This window comes from Betta splendens, chromosome 10, assembly GCF_900634795.4.
Source record: "Betta splendens chromosome 10, fBetSpl5.4, whole genome shotgun sequence".
Classification (NCBI taxonomy): domain Eukaryota; kingdom Metazoa; phylum Chordata; class Actinopteri; order Anabantiformes; family Osphronemidae; genus Betta; species Betta splendens.
The window spans coordinates 12,803,185-12,815,940 of record NC_040890.2 but is presented as its reverse complement, the minus strand read 5'-3'; the positions used below and the strand labels follow the sequence as shown (position 1 = coordinate 12,815,940).

Genomic DNA, 12,756 nt, shown 5'->3' with positions numbered 1-12,756 from the left:
CACAGCCCTCGGGACCTACATTTCTCAACAAATCACACACGCTCGTTGCTAACATCACTTTAGAAACCTCGCATTACATAACATCCTGACTTGAGCCTATTCAATGAGTAATCATTCAGAAAGCTCATGCTACAAGCGAGCCTTGCCTGATTTATGGTTTGGAGCTGATAAAAGATGTGTGGGATATTTGGGGAATGCGATGTTGTAATTATGATGTAAATGCATGTACAGTACGGGACACACAGGTCAAACAGCACAGCCCTGTGGCTTTGCTTTATTAAAGCTGATTTAAGCAGCCTCTCGTCCCTGGAAGCCGCCTATTAATCACAGCAGAACTGGTGGCTGCGGGGCACGAGCTCCCCCCTGGTACACGTCCAGTGTCATTTCTCTTTGGCCGGGTGTACTCCCATTCGTCATCACCTGTTCGTTGCTGCACACCAGGATTGGACCCGACCCGCTCCGAGCCGGGTTCTGCACGCCGACCGAGCATCCTGCCGGGAGAGAACAAACCGGGACGCGTCCGACGAGACCAAACAACAGCACAGTGGCACAGTCACGCTCACCGGCCTTGTAAGGATGCGTGTGGGCTTGTGTTGATGCTCTCACTGTCCGATGAGCAGGACTTCCTACTAACCTGCATCTGAGACAGTGGACTCTTACAGGAGACCTTCTATGACTCTGTGGTGTACGTGTGGTCTGCTGGAGCAGCAGCATCACAGTGAGGGAAGGGAGGAGACTGGGTCATCAGGAAAGTCCTGCTTTGTCCTGGGCTGCACTCTGGACACGGTGCAGGAGGTGGGTGAGAGGAGGGTCCTGGCTAAACTCACATCCATCCTGGAGCAGGACTCTCACCCGCTGGAGGACTCACTGTCTGCTCTGGAGCAGCTTCAGTGACAGGCTGATCCACCCTCGCTGTGTGAAGGAGAGATTCAGCAGGTCTTTCCTACCTGCTGCTGTCAGACTGTATAATCCACAATGTTAACTACCCATAAACTCACCCAGTGCATCAGTGTTTATGTAGAACATTTCCCATGTGCGGTAATTGTGCTATCTATATACTTATATATAATATGTAATAACCCTTCCCATTACTCCATAGTCACTCTATCTACCTGTACATTCTTGCTGATGTATTTTATTTATATTTTCTGTTTCGTGCTGCACACGCACACACACACACACACACACACACACACACACACACACACACACAAACACGCACACACACACACACACACGCACACACACACGCGCACACATGCACACATCATTAATACAATTAGAAGAAGCCCACACATCCTGCCTTTAAAGCTTTAATGTTAACCCAGATAGCTTGTGCGTGCGTGCGTGCGTGCGTGCGTGCGTGCGTGCGTGCGTGCGTGCGTGCGTGCGTGCGTGCGTGCGTGCGTGCGTGCGTGCGTGGAAATGAACCACTCATCCAGATATCAGTTATGTGACGTGTACTATTTAGCAGTGCTCATTAAACCTTAACTTTGACCGTCCTACCAATAAATATTTCTCTTATCTGGAGTAAGCCAGAAGTTCTGTCAGTTCTGCTGCTATAAAAAAAAGCCTGAGCTTGAGGTTTACATGGCTTCCAAAGACATTCTGTTTCCCTGTGCTTCCTCCGTACGTGGAGTGGCTGTGTGGGTGTTTTTCGCAGCTCTGTGTCTGGTTCGCTGCCAGTGACCGTACTTTGAACCATCTGCAGCTGGGGCGTGAGCGCAGCCAAAGATAGATGGCTACCAGGAGCAGAGAGACCTCCCCCTCCCTCGCCCCCCTCCATCTCCCTCTCCCTCTCGCCCTGCATCCAACTCAGCTGACTCTCAGTTCAACCACAGGAGTGAATGTATATGTTCCCACAGAGGGTTTTGCGTTGTTACATGCACAGACCAGCGATGTCACCCTGTGAGACCGATTCTGCCTTTTGACCAGTTCCTTGTTAAAATCCACCGCAGACTCTAAAAAGTCACCGCTGGCAGAACATATTCACCATGCATTTCACAAGTTCCTTTAAAATACTCCATAAAACACCAGCGCTGGTGTTTTCTTAGCAGGACTGACTCACCCGTTCCTCAGACGCACAGCATTTGACTGAGGTCTGTTTTGTAGCGTTGGTGCTGGAGATGTTTGGGCCTCGTCAGTTTCTCCCAATTCTTTGACTCCTCTTTCTGTTGTTTGTTTATCTAGTCAGTACACTATGAACAGTATGAGCAGGACCGTTGGATGCACATTCACAGCCGGCGTTAATCTCGTCTCTGTTTGTCACATGATGCTGCTGTTGTTGCGCCTTGTTCTAAAAATAAGCTTTGTGTTCTTCCCCTAAATAGTCCGGGCACAAATGGACGTCAGGTTTCCTCTTTTCCGTGCATCTTACTCACTGCCTGATTTCTGGTTTAGCGCTGAGGCGGGTGTGTGTGTGTGTGTGTGGGGGGGCAATATAGACAGGTTCTGCTCCAGAGGTTCTGTGCTATTTATAGACAGACAATATGAAGTCCTGCCTCTGGAATGAAGCTGTGTTGATCAAAGTAACAAAGAATGGAAGCCATCAATCCTTGAGGCTCACTTTCAGCAAGTCCACTTACGTTTAGATTCCCCACTTTGAATTCTTTGTTTCTTTGAACGTCAGCATTGCAATTATTCATTTTGCAACAGAATTCAGTCAGTTTGATGCGATTAAACAATGCAAGGCTTTCTACTACAAACCTGATGATACAAATAGGTGTCTCCACGGAATAAATGTCTTGTCAGTTGTGTTTCCACACAAACGGTGGATGTCATTGCTAAATATGTGAACACTACAGGAAGCACTGATGTAAATCATATGTAGGAGTCTAAATGAGACAATAACGTCTGCTTAATAGACCCCAGTGGGTGGAACTGAGCCCATATAATCCATTCAGGCCATGTCTCATTCTTTATATCATGGAATCAAATCTGACACTACTGTGGCATAATTCAATGCTGGGACAACTCACACTGAGCCTGGACCAGAGACCAGCAGAAAGAAAGCAGCCTCTGATTCACCACCTGATCTGCTGACACCATAAACATGTGGACAGGTTGGATTCAACAAAGGCAACCTATGAAATACTACAGTTTTATGAGGTTCAACATCAGCTTACACCACAGCATTCTTCCCACTCGCGCCAACTCTAGCACCTCTTTCCCGCTCCTGGACCAACGGGACATGTAAATGTAAGTCAGCAGCCTGGGTTTGAGCTCATAAACACCTGTAGCTGCTTCAGGGCACGGCCACGTGCTCGTCCTGCATGAGACTTGCACCTTTTATTTGTCCAACGTTCGAGGGAGGCACCAGTTGTTGTTGGTGGAAAAAAGAAGCTGTGCTGTGGCCACGGCGAAGCTTCTGGAATGAGTCCAGCTGTGGTTTTAGCCTCTGGCCGCCGTGGGTCAACCAGGTGCAGGAACCCTAGAACCCTAGAACCCTGGAACCCTGGAACCCTGGGACCCTGGGACCCTGGAACCCTGGAACCCTGGGACCCTGGAACCCTGGAACGTGGAAAGAGACGCTGCTCATCCTGTCCAGTTACTGTTAGCGAAAGGTGCGTCTGAAGGAAAACGGCCTTGGTCATCAGTAAGTAGGTCAGTGGTGAATTAGGAAAAGACTGCACTTTAAAAACGTCAGTTAAGCTCAACGACGATGGCGGCCGCATCAGGCCTGTTCACTCTGCTTCCAGGCAGATAGATTTACAGCGTGCTGGGCTTGACCCACATTTCCAGTCCTGGCTTTTCTCTCAAACACCCCGGCTGCAGGTGACTCCACTGACCCGGTGGCATTTCTGCCATCTTGGTCCTGCTAATCCTGCCTCCACAGCGCCAAACCTGTGTCCAGCCACATTAACGCTCAAGGCTCATTTTCCTTTTCCATATTAAAACCCGCACTTACTGTACTGTATGTACGTCTCCCCACCGGTGGAGCGATGGAAATAAAGCCTTAAAATAGATGAATGTGAATCGAAAAAGTGGCTGACTCAGGAAGTGGGGAAAAAAAGTGGGATAGAGTCGTGTTGTTGAGATGAGGTCATTGCTGGAAAAAGAAATTATGGGCCCCTCACCCTCGTGGGATGCTAATAATAGGCTCCTCTTCTCTACCCCATAGGAAAACAAACATTAACTGCGGCTCTAGATGAGAATCGTTCTAATGAGAAAGACTCGCTTGTGCCCAGAGCTCCTCAACTTAGTGTTTTCATCACAACATTATTTTGGTACTTAAAGAATATTTGAAAGGAAACATCTCCAACGAGTAAAGCAGCATTTATTCATTCACTCGATGCTCTGGATCTGCTTTAACCTCCCGGTGACCATGAAGTGGTCATGAGGGGTGAGGTGTGGTCGCAGCAGTGAATGAATGAAGGTTTTGTGCCGTCACTGACAATAGTGTTGATTTTAGCACTGAATATAGCAGCAGTGCGTGACGCAGCGGGCCCACTTTACAAACGCGGTGTGAGGCTACTGGCGTGACATCGTCCGCAGCCAATCGGGCTGAGCTGAGTGTGTGTTTCTCTGCCAAGTATGGCTGTGAAAGACATCGATGATGTCACCGCACTGCGTGTCCCGCCTCAGCAGCTTTCAATAGCAACAATCAGTGGTTGAAGAGGAACTCTGTCGCCGTGGCAACAGGCTGGCTTCCTGTTAAGTAACTAAAAACAAACAAAATTTGTCTTATGGGGATGTGATACAAGTGGACAAATGTTTATATAAGAGGTGAAATTGATAACAGGACTCAGACCACACGTTTTTTTATTTACCAGGTGCTGTGTACTGGAATGAAGTCACACTATGTTCAGAACCTACTGAAAAAAACTTTGGAGGCTTCACTTCCTCCTCTCACGCTGGTGTTTACGACGAATGATTGTCACCGTAGCAACCGTGTGACGCCCAAACCAAAAACAAAACCACAAAAATGGCGCAAACGGGACGGATGTCTCAACCACTGAAGCCCTGTTGATGGTAACGGTGAAGGCAGCGCTACTGTATGTGTGGGTCAATAAAAGCAGGTTCCTGTGCAGGTGTTTATGCCTCTCCTAGAAACAAAGGGCCGCTCGCGCTGGTTTACGGGCCAGACGGCCCTCGCAGGTTTAGGAGTGGGGGCGTTGAGGGGCTGAGGGGGGATTTAGGTGAAAGGCTGCCTGTGTCTGGGTCTGGCTCCTTTCCTGATGGTGACTCAGGCCTGGGGAGGGGCGGGAGTTCCCCAGTTCAGCGCTGCTTTTCCATCTCTATGTTAATGCTGCTGTCTGTCATCAGTCAATAATTTGGTAGTTACACAGTCTATTTTCTGCTCCAGCCGCTGTGATTGCATTGACAGAGTCCCATCCTTATAAGGCCTCGCGGCGGCTCTGCTGACAGCGGGCCTGGCTCTCCGGGGGGGCCGGTGTTTCCCGACGCGCTCGCTTACAGCTGTGGACACAGGAGGAGGTCAACAGGAAGCAGATAAAGAAGCCGCCGCGCTCCCAGGCTTGACGTCGTCCTCTGCGCTGCGCTTCGTTTCTGAGGATAATGGCTTTGGAAATGTTTTGTCTGGAGGAAAACATGGACCTACCCAATGGACCTGTGATACTGAAAAGGCAAATGTTTACATTATCCCTCCAAAATTTGTTGCCCGTTCAGCACATGTATGCTGACAGTCAGCATCTCCTTCCACATAACCTTGATCTAGTGCTTTCAGTCAAGTCCTCACCCACGTGTCTCCCATGTGAAGAATATTGATTGGCATCTCAAATATGTGTGTGCACAAGAGTCCCCTGGAAATCCCTTGATTCCCTACGATTACGTCTGACCTGCTCCCTGAAGGCAGCATGAGGCCAAGTAGACAGGATGAAAGGGGCTGCTGATGTACTGTAATAGACTGAACACACACACGGAGGAGGTGACCCTGTCACATGATCAGCCAGTTGTAATGACAACAACATCTCAGACAGCTGGAGATGACCTTCATCTCATTCCACTGGGAGCACATGCTCGAACACTATTTTGAAACGTGATCGGGTTGAAATGAAAGGCACCTAGGATCAATTTCTGGGCCTGTACTGTACAGTAGGTGAAGAATATACAGGGGACATGGTTGGTGATGATGAGTGGAGCTGATCTGGACGGGATGAGAGAGATTGTGAGTCTCATATTCCCTGTCAAAAAAGGGCCTCTGATTTGCGTTACAGTTTCGCACCGCGCTGGGCAGACACGGTTGCCATGGGGTGCGGAGGACACAGTGACTCAAACAGAAAGTGACTCGCTTACGGAGATAAAGCACATAATACACGGGCGCTTCACAGTTTCTACTGGCAGCTTGCTACAGTTACCATAGCAACGGCTGTGTAATAACAGCATGATGATTACAGTGTATTTTGGAAATTTTGTGGCTTCTTTGAAGTTTGACGTCCAACATTTCAGAGCAAAATAGTGCGAACAGTCTGTTTGTAAATAGAAGTGCTTTACAGTAAGAAGGAGCGGATACCTTATTAAAACGGGCCGAGTGTCTGTAAACAGGAGCAGATGGCGCTGGCAGCAACAGAGAGCGCTGCAAACAGAGCGGGACGTGACCAGGAAACGGGTTCTTAAACACACAGGTCGACCTGTCACAGTGTGTTACCGCTGCTGCCAAGCGTCCGGCCTCCTTCCAGCGGCCGGGTCCAGCGGCCCGGTTCAGCGGCCCGGTTCAGCGGCCCGGTTCAGCGGCGCCGACCGAGGACGGTCCCGGCTGCCTCCTCCTATCAGGCAGAGGACGTGGACGGGCGCGGTGCAGGCCACATTATCCACCAGGACCGCGTGGCTGTGGTCCAATGTAGGGCAATGTGCTACATTACATAAGCTGTAAAAAAACAAAGTCTAGTTTACCACAGCTGAAAAAAGTCATTTTGTTCTGGCTCTCCCAAGGAGACGCACGTAAAACTGTATTTACTGCATGGATTTAACTGTTGCGATGCATTTAACTTAATTACGTCTTCACATGATCTGTTCTAGTTCGGAACCACGAGCAGGTCTCGTTGTGCACGCGAGCCGGTTACGAGCTCTGGAGCGGCTCCAGGGCCTGGGTGATTAACATACTGTATGTAAAACATGCAGCAGGATGAGCATTCGCTGTGGAGGATCAAACCGAGACGCACGGTTTCTGTGCACGCGGCTCGGGGCTTGTGTGATCAGCCTCTCCCACGTTCCACAGACACACGTCAGAAACCGGAGCAGACGCATTTCTTTGTTCCTTTCCATGGGACAATTCATGGAAAACAATATATATCGCTGTCTACAACTGTTATCAGGACAACACACAGACTAAAGGTCAACAACATGAAGGTCAACCAATAAAAAACATGCACACTCTAATCATATCTACCATGAGTGACCTTTGACCTTGTTGTTACCTTCAGTTATAACATAATGGTAAGTTCTACTTGAAACATCCAACAGGAGGTGAACCTCATCGACTGAAGCTCAATGAGGTTCCACAGCACATGAAGGTTTCCTGGTGACCATGAGTCCACAGTCTTTGAGTATTTACCCCTGTGGTGTTTTGAGTGGGTGCACTGCACATCGCCTGCACACACGCACTGTGTTGCATCATGTCAGTGTCTAACATTACTCTCCGTGACTCAGGCTCATGCTTTACATGCACAAGTGAGCTCATCCGCCGTCCTTATCTGTAGATCAAACCGTCCCAAAATCACTTAAAGGCCTGTAGATCTGGTGTGCTCCACTTTGTCGGCCTGTCTGCTTTTACACAGAATAGCGATGACGTGTGCAGGAGCCCATTGTTGACGGCAGGTGTGGAGGGGAAGGAGACGTCATCCTGGGACAACCAGTGTAAACACGCATGGATCTTCATCCACTCCTAGTTTCCTATTGTGACGTGAGGGGTGGGCTAGCGTAAGGCTAACGGTGACTCCCTGTTTCCCTCGTCGCTCACATTTCTCTGTCAACTGTGTTTGTGTGCCTTGGGTCTCCATGGTAACAGCACTAGAGGGAAACCCATAATCGCCAAAGTGAATCTGACTAAGAAACTCCTCCAGCGCTCACGAATCATCAGCATCCCAGAATAGAATAGGCCGCTCGCAGCCGCACTTTCCCACGCCTCGAGCAGATGGAGCAACTCGAAAGAGAGCGAGAGAGGGAAGTGGGTCGCGCCCCTGGTCAGCGGTGGAAATCCAGCTCACCAGCGATGTGTGTCAACAGGAGTCCTGGCACGGCTCCTTTCATCAGGAAAGCTGGACGCAGCTGACGCGCGCTGGCGATGGGCCACAGTGAGCTGGGCCCGAGCGGTGGAACAGCAGGGAGGCGGGACCCGCCGCGTGCGACGCCAGCGTTGCCGCATGCAAAGCGAATGAGAAGCAGCAGGACTCAGCCCAGGCCCTGTTGCATAAGCGACACATGTGTTGCTGCACATCGTGGAGGACATGATGTGTTTTCGGAGACACCCAGACATGTTTTAAGATGCAACCTGTCCTGCTACTGTAACTGTCGCCTCATGTGATATCTCACCTGTCAAGGTGCTGCTGTCAGCGGCAGGTAATTGTGCCTGTTCGTCGCCTGCGGAGTAATTCCTCCACCAGATGATCCCTGTCGAGGAGTATGAGTGAAACCTAGTTACACTGAGTTCTCGATAAGAAGCCTGTTATGCAGCAGATTTACTTAATCTGCTATAACCCCGGTGCGCGGCTAACACAGGGCAGCTGTATAAACAGCCACGAGGCCGTGATGCAGCCTCCCTCCGTGCGCCGCTACGGGGACGACTGGGAACGCTGGGAGGGGACCAGCGCCGCCGTGCTGGCTCACGCCGACCGGGAGGTCAGTTGGTTTAAGCTGTCGCTCGTGTTTGGGGCCACCAACATGTAAAACCTGCAGAGTGTTTGAAGTCACAGTTCACCAGCAGACCAAAGGTTAACAGGTCAAAGGTCAGGTGGCGTTCCTAAAGAAAACATGAGTGGCCACCACATGTTACATCACAAAGGTGAAAGAGAAGAAGAAGAAGAAGAAGAAGAAGAAGAAGAAGAAGAAGAAGAAGAAGAAAACATATAAATACAACAAAAGCATATATAATACAACAGATAAAGCAGAATGTGGTGGTCACACAGCCAGTCCATGTATCTCGATCACCTCCCCAGCTGCCAGCGCTGGAAGCTGCTCCTTTCTTGGCCGAGCTGTTCTCACTAACACCCTGACGCCACCAGCCTCTGACAGGCACCTCGCCGCCCTAATCCTTCCAGCTTCACCAGCTAAAATAGACGCCTTATATAATGATTCCAAGCTCTGCGCTGAGGCACGTTTGTAAATGAATGACTCCAATACTTAACACTGTGCCGACTCGCTTCTGTGGCATCAGATTAATGTTTACTCTGAATGTTCTGACCCAAACACACGGCTGCTTCTGGGTCACAGACCATCCACGCCGTCCAGTTGCTTTTCCTCTGACTCAGCGACGTTCCCACAATATTCCTGGAACAAAACCACATTTATTGGGTTTTTGCGACCGAAGAAAAGGCTTTGTTTTGTCGCAGCTTGGGATAAAGCAACGCGTCCTGCATTCTCGGTCAGTGCGTCATCGTCTTATGCAACGGGGACGGTTCAGTCACCGTTTGACATTATCGGCCACGGAGCGGGACCTGAACAAAGGCCCCCACTGTGGCGTTACGCAGACGCTCCTCCATGAGCAGAGTCCAGCGGCATGCGGTGCCATTTTGATGAAGGGCGCCTCTGTGTCCATCCTCATCTTCAGCGTTGGAGCGGACCCGTTTCCCACGCAGCTCCCTCAGCCTGTGATTCTGCGTGTTGTTCTTACTGTTGACTGGCTTTATAGAGGTACAACCCTGTGGTTGGGAGGTTGTTTGGGTCACATCCAGAAAGCGCCGCGTCATGGCCTCACATCTGCTGTGTCACTCTACAGGCCCCTTTAAACGGAGGCATCAAAATCTCCCAAATGGAACCAGAGCGTCTCTCTGCTTCATGAGCTGCGTCACCAGAGTCGTCCCACCACATCTGTCCTCAGCCTGTCTTTAAAGGGAAGCGCCTCCGCCCCCGGCCTCCATGAGGCGAAGCCGTGAAAGCCTTTTACATGTGTGGCCGCTCGGTTCGGGGGCCGTGCGCTGCTGCTCCATGGGAAAATGGCCCAGTTATTTACACACCAACGTATTTACTCTAATAAGCGCTCCTAAGCGCCTTACACAGGTTTTAGGAGAGAAACTCGGTTCTGATCCGCTTTCAAGTTTTCAGTCAGATTACGCACCAAAACACAGGTACTGGGATTAAACCTTTATTTACCAGCGCGTACGACAGCACGGGTCCAAACCAGTGAAGTTAAAAGCCGATTCGGCTGCTTAGCATCACACAGAGCAGTCAAAATGTTTGCTGCTGAGGGGTCCGACTGTTAGCGTGCACTTGCCTCCACCCAGTTCCTCCTGCATCGGGCTCTCAGATTGAACCTAACGATGCTCAGCAGGAACGTTCCCCCGTCTGTGCTCATGTGACCCACAAACAAACCTAATTAGGTGGAGATCAGCGTGAGGTCAAGATGAAACATGACTGAATGTGGGTCAGTTGATCCGACACGACTCGATGTCCTCTGCTGTCTGGCTCCATTCTTTCCACCATTAACACATTACAGCGGTGGAATGCGGCTCACATGTGTCACATTTACGAGACGCCTAACGTCAGGCTGGAAGGACGAGCAAACAAACAAGAGCCACTTAAAACCAGCAGCATCGCTTCAACATGAACGTGGTTGGAGAAGTTCATTATCTGAACTGAGCAGGGAAATAGACTTGATTTCCGAGGAGAGAAAGTGTCGAGGTCAGAGGCTGTGATGCAGGAAACACCTGGGCCGCGCTACAAGGAGGTTGACCCAGTCCTCAGTGGCTGACGCCGGTTCCTCAGCTGAAGGGAGCCACGCGGCCTTCCTGTCCGCGTGGCTCCAGGAGACAGAGCGCAGGCCGTGTTTGCCTTGTCGCTCAGCCAGGAGCGCCTTCCCTCAGGAAAACGCACAGTCAGGCCTGAGCAGCGCTTCGAGATCCACGTCTCAGAACCAGAACCGGAAGGATTCTGCACCACGCCTCCCTCTCTGCTCCACAGAGTCCGGGCACGAAGTATCACACATGTCTGTCTGTCTGTCTGTCTGTCTGTCTGTCTGTCTGTCTGTCTGTCTGTCTGTCTGTCTGTCTGTCTGTGTTTGTTTAGCAGCACACACTCACGTGACTGACTCATAACCTGCCACAGTAAACGTAAAGCTCATCAGGGGAACATGGACACCTTTTACCCACTTCATGCTGTACAGTCCAAACTCCGTCAGCCTACGTACACCGACGCATGGCTGCTCATGCTAATTCCGCTATTGTGAAGCGCGGTCAGACGCAGTAACGTTTCCCCAGAGCTGCGTGAGGCAGTCGGAGAAAACAAATGGGGCCATTAATATTTCCTTAACCTTGTCTGGCTGCGGCCGGACAAACCCGGCTCCTGGGGGAAAACGAGCAGCCATTGTGTTTTTCCACAATATTGTTTTTTCTGGGTAGACGGCCACTTCCTGTGTTGTTCGTTCTCCGCCCGCTTCTCTTTGTGCGTTAAACATTCAGCTCGGGCCTCCAGGGATCAGGACAAGCAGGAGCACGGTCTGAAGTCCAGCGTTTTCACTTCAGGTGACTGAAAAACGGGGAAAAAACACATAGCTCCAAGTAAAATGAGATGATCCCTCGCCTAATACTGCTTTAAAAGAGAAACCTTCAGGATGTGGTGCTTTGCACAAAATCCTGAAAAGTTGGGAAAAACATCAGCAAATAATTAACCTTTATTGAGCAGTTGAAGAAAAAAATGTATCACATAAACAGAAATGGAAGTGTACAATAATGAATGCATAATAATGAAATAAGCAGGACTTTGACGCGCGTCTCGCAGCCACACAAGCGCTGCCGTTGAGGCCTGTCGCCTGTGAAGACGTTTGCATCTGCAGAGCTAGACAGGCTCTGCTCTGGGCCCGTCTGCGGAGGTTATGCAACAGGCCGGGTCACACCACACGCCGCCGCCTGATTGGCTCCGGGGACCTGGATCATTTGAATACCCTTCCCCCAAAGGCTTTCTGTTTGGAGTTCAGCGAAGACAGACAGACTGTTTTGAATGAATGACTGTAATCTTTTTTTTTTTTTTTTTTTTTCATTTTCATAACACTGGAAAAAATCTGTTTCAAGGCACTCGCGCACAAAACAAATTCAGCGAAGCAAAGAGAAAAAAACATGTGGGAGGGAGTGAACTTCGTGAACTGGCTGGAGAAAAAAGGAGAAGAAACCCAAAAGCTAAACACACAGCGTTCAACATCCTCTGGGCTCTGGTTTCAATAGTGTAATCAAATATGGGAGGCTGCGTCCAATGCGTGACAAGTCAAGAAAACAGCTTTACATAAGAATCTGGATTCCAGTTATTCCAGCTATGAGATGAAACAGCGAGGTCCTGTATGTAACATGTGATTCACCCTCCACTGTAATGTGCTGTTCAGGTGAAACATAAAGGGAACGACTCCAATCCTGACGCTTTTCCTGACACATTAACCCCGTTTCTCTGCCGCTCGCACGTCGGCACGGACGCAGTTCACAGTCAGTCCAATCGCTGTTGCGTGAGAACAACCCGCTGTGTTACGGTTCCGTTGCAAAACCGCGCTATCGACCTTTCGCCTCAAACATGACCACCGTCCGTACATCGTATGGGCCCAGTCCGGCTGCAGCCGGCACGGGGCCGACGCGCACACGCACGCGTCAGGGCATCAGCTGG

The 12,756-nt window shown here is 50.2% G+C and overlaps 1 long non-coding RNA gene across 1 annotated transcript; it reads right to left on the bottom strand.

Moving 5' to 3' along the window:
* Positions 1 to 2,916: 2,916 nt before the first annotated feature.
* On the bottom strand, positions 2,917 to 9,933 carry LOC114865070 (uncharacterized). Its single transcript, XR_003787472.3, has 3 exons — positions 8,491 to 9,933; positions 8,166 to 8,361; positions 2,917 to 6,826 (listed from the first exon to the last, which is right to left on the bottom strand). It is a non-coding gene; the product is annotated as an uncharacterized LOC114865070 (long non-coding RNA).
* Between the last annotated feature and the right edge of the window lie 2,823 nt (positions 9,934 to 12,756).